The sequence below is a fragment of the Megascapheus bottae genome, chromosome 17 (assembly GCF_031878675.1).
Source record: "Megascapheus bottae isolate mThoBot1 chromosome 17, mThoBot2.hap1, whole genome shotgun sequence".
Classification (NCBI taxonomy): domain Eukaryota; kingdom Metazoa; phylum Chordata; class Mammalia; order Rodentia; family Geomyidae; genus Megascapheus; species Megascapheus bottae.
This window is the reverse complement of record NC_143525.1, coordinates 49,797,186-49,806,069: the sequence shown is the minus strand read 5'-3', so window position 1 is coordinate 49,806,069 and position 8,884 is coordinate 49,797,186.

Below are 8,884 nucleotides of genomic sequence, written 5' to 3'. Positions count from 1 at the left end.
GCGGGGTTTAGACAGCGCAGGGGCGGGGCGTGCTCGGGGCGGGGCCTAGGGCGGAGCCGAGGCCGGGCATCCCTGCGCGTCTCCGCCCCGCGGAGCCTCGGGGCTGTAGCGGCGGCGGCGGCGGCGGCGGATCCCGGAGCCGGCGTGAGTCCGGCCCCCGCGGCGGGACCCGGGTGAGCACCGGAGGCCCGTCCGGGGCCTGGGGGCGGGGTCCGCTCCCGAGGGGGCCGCGCGGTCGGCGGCGCGGGGCGCGGGGCCGGGCGGGCCGGGGTCCGCCGCGGTCCGGGGCGCGGGGCGGGGCGTCGCAGGGCGTCACGGGAGGACCCGGATCGGCCGGGGCCACCCTGGGGCCCTCCCCGCCGCGGCTGGGGCGCCCTCCGGGGTCGCGTCCGGGGGACCTGGAGGCGCGGTGGCCGGGAACTTTTGGCCTTTGTGTGGCCGGCCTAGGGCGCGGGCTGCGGCCCGGGACGGTGCGGCCCCCCACGCCGGGGAGCTCGCTGCCCCGCGGCCTGGCCGCGCCTCCCGGCTTTCTCCTTAAAGAAAAGTAAAAAAATCGTCCAAAATAGCGGGGCGCCGCGCCAGAAAGCGGCCGGGGCGGGGCGGGGGGGCGCGGGGGACGGGGGCGCGGGGCGGGGCGCGGGCGGCCTGGAGGACGGGCCCGGCCCTCCTCCCTCCTCCTTCCTCCCTCCTCCCGGCGCGGCCTCCCCGAGGCCGCGGTGCCCAGCGCCGAGTCCCGACCCCGGCAGACCGGGCGCCGCCCCGCCCGCCCACCGAGGAACCCGAAGCCTGGCGCTGTGCCGCGTCCGCGGGGCCTCGGGGGCTTTCCTGCCTCGGCCGGCTGGAGCCTCGGGCCCTCAGAGCTCAGCCCCTGGGAAGCGGGGCCTCCAGGTGTGAGCCAGCAGAGCCGCATGCAGCCTGTTTTGTGTTTCCATTTTTAAATTTTTGCGGTGTGTTTGTGGTAAGCCTTAACCGGCACGCGATTGTGTGTATCCCTCCCGCCCTCCCTCGTCTTGGGCCGGCACTGGGCTTGAGCTCCGCACACTTTCCCACTTAGCTACCACCCCACTCCTGGCGTTTTTGGGTGGCTCGTTGATGCTAAGAATGTGATGGGCTAATCTGCTCAGCTGGTTTTGAATTGAGATCCTTAGATCTCAGTCCCTTGAGGAGTTAGGGGCACAGGCGCGAGCCACCCGCACTTGGGTCTGTGTTCCTACTTCTTGACGTGTACGTGTATTGTCTCAGTCCTGGGGTTTGAGCTCAGGGCCTGAGCACTGTTCTAGGGCTTTCTCAAGGCTAGAGCTCTACCGATTGAGCCACAGCACCACTTCCAGCTTTTTCTATGTATGTGGTACCAAGGAATTGATCCCGGGTCTTCGTGCCTGCTAGGCCAGCACTAGGCCAAACTCCTGGCCCGTTGTTTTTAAGTAGACTGTGGTTTATCCCCATTTTGCGCGGGAACACTAGGCTTCCTCAAGCTTGTGAGCCGGGACTGACCCAGCACGGGGTCAGGTGCAGAGTCTTCTAGCTCCAAGAAGCCTGTGCCCCCCCTCTTTTAATGAAGCCCACTATTTGCAAGCCCTGCCCCACAACTCGTGGAAAGGGAAGAAAACGGGCATGGAGTGCAGCTGTTACCACCAGCAGTGCTGTCAGCTCACTGAGGACATCTCAGCAAACAGCCCTTGACTTTGTGGAAGTTGCCAATTATAATTGCCGTGGCCTCTTGTCCTCAGCTCTAGGTTGCAAAGTGCAGTGTTTAAGAACATGCCTCCTGAAACAGACCGCTTCACCCCAACAATTCCTATGTTTTAGTTTCCCATCTGCAAAACGGGGTTAATACTGCTTACTTCATAGGCTTGTTGCAAGCCTTTGGCTTTCTTTTTGTGCTGGTACTGGGCTTCTACTCAGGGCCTGGGCTTTGCTGCTTAGCTTTTTCCCTCAAGGCTGTATCTCTCCCACTTAACCCATAGTTCCATTGGAGACTGGAAATACGTCTCACAGACTTCCCTTCCTGGGCTGGCCTTGAACCCCATCCTCAGACCTCAGCTTCCTGTGTGGCTAAGACTGCAGATGTGATCCACTGATTTCCGAGAGGCTTCTTTGCACCTTGGCTTTTCCCACATGAGCCTACAGGGGAGGTTAGAACAGCAAGTGTGTTTCTCTGCTGCCTTAATCGATAACCAGGAATAAAGAGCAGCTGAGAGGACAAGCGCATCCCCCAGGGCTGCCTAGATAATGAGAGAGATCTGGCTTCCCAATCTGTGCAGAGTGGACTGGGTGCCTGTGGGATGGAGCTCTTCCCCCCTTTTTTTTTCCTTGGGTGGTACTGGGGATTGAACTCAGGGCCTGGCCCTTGCGACGCAGGTGCTCTACCACTGGAGCCACGCAGTTCCTTTTTTCCATTGTGGGTTTTTTTTTTTTTTTGGCTCTGTGGGGCTTGAACTCATGGCCTGCGCACTATCCCTGAATTCTTTTGCTCAAGGCTGGTGTTCTACCACTTTGAGCCACAGCTCCACTTCCTTTTTTTTTTTTTTTTTTGCTAGTCCTGAGCTTGGGCTCAGGGCATGAGCATTGTCGTAGAGCTCCACAGCACCACTTCTGACTTTTTTCTGTGTATGTGATACTGAGGAATTGAACCCCGGTCTTTGTGCATGCTAAGCAAGCACTCTACCCCTAGGCCAAACTCCCAGCCCACCACTTCCAGTTTTTGAATGGTTAACTGGAGGTAGGACTCTCATGGGGACTTTTCTGCCCAGGCTGGCTTCCAACCGCAGTGTTCAGATCTCAGCCTTCTGAGGAGCTAGGATTACAGGTGTGAGTCACCAGTGCCCAACTGTACTGGTTATTTTTGAGGTAGGGTCTGCCTGGACTGTGATCTTCCTGTTTGTGTTCCTTTGTTGTCACTGGAGATGGGGTGGGTACGTACCACTTGGCCCAGCCCGCTGCTCTGGTGCAGGGGTCACAGCAGCACACCGCTGTACTCAGCCATTGTTTAGACAGAGCCCATGAACTTCTTTTTCCCCAGACTTGCCCGCAAACTGTGGTCCCCTGGTCTCTGCCTTTCAAGTAGCTGAGGTTGCAGGGATGGGCCACCATACTTGGCTTGAGATCCACCATCAGCCCAAAAAACTGGGCTCCTCAAAGATGGAGGTGATGAGCCCACATCACGCCTGAGGTATATTGCAGCTTTCCTTTCCTTCTTCCTTCCTTCCTTCCTTCCTTCCTTCCTTCCTTCCTCCCTCCCTCCCTCCCTCCCTCCCTCCCTCCCTCCCTCCCTCCCTTTCTCTCTCTCTCTCTCTTCCTTTTTTATTTTTTGTGTTGGTCCTAGGGCTTGAACTCAGGGCCTGGGTATTGTCCAGGAACTTTTTCACTCAAGGCTAGTGCTCTACCACTTGAGCCTGCTTTTTGGTGGTTAACTGGAGATGAGAATCTCATGGAATTTCCTGCCCTGGCTGGCTTTGAATGGCGGTCTTCAGGTCTCCACCTCCTGAGTAGCTAGGATTGTGTCGAGTAGCCTGAGCTGCGGTGTTGGGCTCACAGTCATTCTCGGGAGGAATTGGGCCCTTCCTTGGCTCTTCTGGCTGGTGTTGGTAAGATGTCACCTTATCCTGTCTTTGTTGCTGAGGGCTCTGGAGCAAAATGGATGAGCCAGTCTCTGTTGGCTGCATGTGGGGGACTAGTGCTTAGGGCGTTTTGAGCCTGAGACAAGTCCAAGGGCATCATCAGTTGTAGGCTTTGCGCTATGGCATCCTTTATGCACCGCACGGCCCCCACTCTGTCCGCTCTGCTCAGTGCAGTCACCTGTGGTCACTAATGGGCGTGGCTGCTGGGCTCTGGTGAGTCTCTCCAGGCAGTGAGGAGATCCGGGATGTGGCTGGCTTCTGAGTCCAGTGGCCGAGGCTGGCGGCAGCATGTGTGTGGGGGGTGGGAAAAGTGGCTGTGCCTCTCCTAGTGGCTGCAGGCTGCCCATTACTATGGCCTTCCTAGGAAGGCTTTGCCTTCAAGCTGGGACTGGGCACAGAGCTTTGGTGGAGGAATCTTTGAAGGTAGGGCCTGGAGGCGAGCGCTCAGCTGTCCCCGCTTACAACCTGCCCTCTTGTCACACTGAGAGGACACCAGGCCTGGACTCCCTCCCCACCCCTGGCCAGGGCTTGGACCTCAGTTCTTTCGTGGTTGCTCTGCACAGCGTTTGTCCATGAGTGAACGCGCAATCCAGAGCATCCTGGGAGATGGAGGTCCTGGCTTTGGTGTGGGGAGATGCCCACGTCTGTGGACGGTTCCTGTCCCTTCAGGGGCCATGCAACCGTATGAAGTTGTGGCAGAGGTGGGTTCCAGGGACCCTGTAATCCTAGCAACTCAGGAAGCTGAGCTCTGAAGAGTGTGGTTCTAAGCCAGCCCTGGAAGAAAAGCCTATGAGACGCTTGTCTCCAGTTAGCCAGCAAAAAGCTGCAAGCGGAGCCGTGACTCAAGTGATAGGCGTGAACAAAAGAGCTGGGGTAGAGTGCCGAGCCCTTGTGTTCAGAGTGCCCGCACTGGCACACAAATAAGTGAAGTTTTACATGGAGTACCACTGTACTGCGGCTCCACGGGCTGAGATGGGCAAGCCTTGCTCGCTCTGTGGCAGCCGTGCAGGTAGAAGAGGGCAGGGAAGCTGCATCAAGGGTCACTGCTGGCCTTGAAGTGGAGGAAGGGCCCCTGGTGGCACACTGGACGCCTCCCTGGGTCTCCAGACATGACATTGCCACGGTGCCACTCCTGCACCGACTCAGTTCGGGCTGCAGACCTCCAGCCTGGGATGACGTGACCGCCAAGGGCACAGGGTGGTCCGTGAAGAGGGCAGGCCCCGCTGCTTTGCCTCTCCACATCCCGCAGGGTCCCTGCGCCAGGCGGAATTGTCAGCCTGGGGCTGGGAATTCTGGGTAATAAATGTCTTAACTTCACCCCTTGTAAATATTTGTTAGGGGGACCCCACCCTCTTTGTATTGCCTCTGTAGTTACCTAAGCTGTGGGGAGACAAAGTGCCAGGGCCAGGGGCCTCCTACAGTGCGGAGGAAACCCTGGTTTTAACAGCTGTTCCCACATTGTCCCAGGCCTGTCTTGACTGGGCTGGGCAGGAGGCAGCTCTGCTGCCCGTCTCCTTCTTCCTCCTGCTCTTCCTTTCCTATGTGTCTTTGTCTCTCTTCCTCACTTCTCTCCCTACTTCTTTTGGGGCTTCCACTCTCTCTTGCATCTTTCTCCAAAGGCCGCCCTTCCACCCCACTTGCCCCCAGCCACCTCACAACTCCTAAAGCCACCGTGGGCTGCCTTATCCCCAGTAACTCCCTGGGGGTTGCCACACGCTGGAGCCTGGAGTTCTCAGAGGTATTCTCGTTTTCAGAGCTGACGGTTAATGGGAAAGAATGGCGCTGTACCGAGGTGTTTTGTTTTAGGAGTTTTATGAGCAAGTGTATTTTCCTTGAGGGGAAGCCCGGGTCATTCTGTTGTTTGCAATTGTACAATGATCTTTTGCAAAAATCTGGCCTTACCTAGTGCTTCTCAGTGGCAGGCAGACAGCACACTTCAGCTGGTGACGCGCTCAGTGAGCCGTCAGATCCAGCAGCGTGCTTCCACCCTGTGTCTCCACAGCCGCGGAGAGCTGTTTGTTTCTGCAGCGTGGGCTGCAGCTCAGTGTAGATCTTGGGCTCACTCCATCGCAGTGCTCTGTCCCAGCCGCCAGGTTGGCACTGCCGACTTCTCCATTGGCATTCTGGGGAACATCTCACAGATTTTTATACACAGGAGATTGTGGGGTTTCTTTTTATTTATTTAAAAATTTTTCCAGTAAGTGGGACTCGACCTCAGGGCTTGGGAACTGTCCCTTAGCTTTGTTACTCAAGCCTGGTACTCTTCCATTTGAGCCAAGGCTCCACTTCCAGCTTTTTTACTGGTTAATTGGCCACTCAGGATCACATGTACGTGGATTCAAGGCAGCAGGACCACTGAGACTCCTGGAGACCGGCCCTGCACTCAGGCCCAGCTCTCCTTGATGCCATGGTGTCCTTTGTCCCCCTTACCTGATGCCCACAGCAATGTGCACTCTAGTTCTGGGGCTTGAAATGGCTGCCTGAGCTTCTTTCGCTCAAAGCTAGTGCCCTGTCACGTGAGCCACAGCTCCACTTCCCATGTTTTCTGTGATTAAATGGAGATAAGAATCTCATGGATTTCCTGTTTGGGTGGACTTTGAACCACAGTCCTCAGCTCTCTGCCTCTTGAGTTGCTTAGCTAGGATTACAGATATGAGGCACCAGTACCTAGCTTTTTTCTTTTTCTTTTGGGGGGTCATGGGGCTTGGACTCGGCCTGGGCGCTGTCCCTGAGCTCTTCAGCTCAAGGCTACCACCCTACCCTTGAGCCAAGCCCTACTTCCCATTTTCTAGGGGTTCATTGGAGATAAGATCCTCAGATCTCAGCCTCCTGAGTAGCTAGGATTACAGGTGTGAGCCACCATGCCCAGCATCTTTTCTTTCTTTTTTGATACTTGGGATTGAACCCAGTACTTGCCAGGCAAGCCTTTGCACTGAGCTACATTCCAGCCTTACTTTCAGCTTTTTGATGCTTACTTGATGTTTGTGCGCTTGCTTTCTGAGATGGGTTTTTGATATGTAGACGAGGCTGGCCTTGAATTTAAGATCCTTCTGCTTCTATCTCCAGATCACTGGGATTACAAGCATGTAGCACCATGCTTGGCACAAGACGAACTTGAAAGTTTGAAAATATAGGTTGAGATTCTTCCTTTCTAGTTAGATGGGGACCAGAGGTTGGGACGCAACCTAGAGGAAAGAGCTCACAAAAGAGCAAATACATTTTTTTTCTTTTTCTTTTGAATGTGGCATATATTTTATTAGAATAGATCCTTCCGAGTGTAAAACGTACTTTAAAAAAGAGAATGAATTGCCTAACGGTGAATGGTCCTGAGGCACGTTGGGCAGCCGAGGGCTGGTTCATGTCAAAGCAGCCTGGTCTCTCTAGAACATAGGCCGGGGTGGGGATGGGGCGGATGGAGCACTCTGCTCAAGAGAGAGGGGCCAGCGGGCAGGCAGAGGATAAAGGGCATCTGTCACTGTTTTTGTGCCCTGAATGACTCTAGGGGATGAAGACACTGTGTTCTCCTTTACAAAACTACAAGACGCCCCTCACCGAGGCACTGCAGCCTCTCATCTGGTGGAGAAAGGCTCCTGTGTCTGTGGTCTGTGCGTGTAGCACATTCTTTTGATTATCTGCAGCGGTGGCAAAACATCGTCAAAATGAAAACATTGATTTCTGGAAGCAGCTGAGGCCTTTTGCAGCCAAGTCTGGTGATGAGTCTGCTTGCGTAATGCTGCACTTTTAGGCTGCTAATGAGGCACACTCCCGGCCACCCCTCCACTGTGGAGGCTCTAGCCACGGAGGCCACAGCCAGAGCAGCCCCTGAGCTCCTGAAATGTGGCTAGGTCAACACAAGTAGACCTGGAAGATCTTGAGAACATAGAAGATCAGCTGGGCATGGTGGAGCATGCCTGTAATCCTGGAACTTGGAAGCTGGCTGGGCACCTTTGCCTCACACCTGTCATCCTAGCTACCCTAGAGGTTGAGGTATAACCGTCTCAGATGGAAGCCCGTCCAGGCAGGAAAGTCTGTGAGACTCAGGCGCACCAGTTAGCTACCAAAAACCTGGAAGTAAAGCTCAAGTGGAAGAACACTAGTCGTGAGTGGAAAAGGCTACAGGACAGCACTAAGGCCATGAGTTCAAGCCCTAGGACCAGTTCATTCATTCATATATATATATATATATATATATAATTTTTTGTTTTTGTTTTTTTGCCAGTCCTGGGCTTGAACCCAGGGTCTGAGCACTGTCCTTAGGTTTTCTCAAGGCTAGAGCTCTACCACTTGAGCCTCAGCCCCACTTCCAGCTTTTGTCTATGTATGTGGTACCAAGGAATCGAACCAGGTCTTCCTGCATGCTAGACAAGCACTTTAACCACTAGGCCAAGCTCCCGGCCCTGTATATATCTAAAGCTTAGCTTCTATTGAATGCATGTCAGTTTTCAACACTGAACCACTGGGAGTCAGGTCGTCCTAAGCTGAGATCATGTTCAAATGTCTTGGGTTGCCAAACCGAAAGGTAGCCTCATGGAGCAGAAGCTTTCCCACGGCCTGGCCGACACAGCCTGGCAGCCACGCGCATCTCCTCTGTCCCCAGTACTAGTCCAGGATCTCCACACTGATCTCCTGGTCTGCTCTAGGTAGAACTGTTAACCTGCATTTCCTGAAGTCTTGGGGATCCTAGATCCACTGGGCGGGTGAGTCCCTGCCCTGCCTTCCCACAGACCAGAGCCCATGGCAGCTCCTCCTCCACGTCCTTGCCAAGGTCATGCTGTCCAAGGTCACACTGTCCTTTCCTGGGTTGCAGGTGTCAGATAACTGAAGATCTCTTCACCTTTATCAGTTCTTTGATTTTCCTCCTGTGTATCTCATTCATTTCCCTACTGGATTTTGGCTCTTGCCTACAGTGACTTCTAGGCTTTCTTTATTATAGGCTGGATCCTGAATCTCTTGCTTGTAGTTCTCTTTTATTGTTTGCCAGTCCTGTGGCCTGGGCACTGTACCAGAGTTTTTCTTGCTCAAGGCTAGCGCTCTACCACTGATGGCTGTGTGTGGCTGATTGAAGAAAAGAGTCTGGACTTTTCTGCCTGGACTGACTTTAAGCCACAATCCTCAGATCTTAGCCTCCTGCATAGGTGGGATTACAGGAGTGAGCCACCAGTGCCCTGCTTCTAGTTTTGTTTTGAATAGTTATAGGGAATCTTGGGTCCTTCAAATACTTACGACACCCTGAGAACTGGATGCTAGGGTCGCTGGGGCTGGTG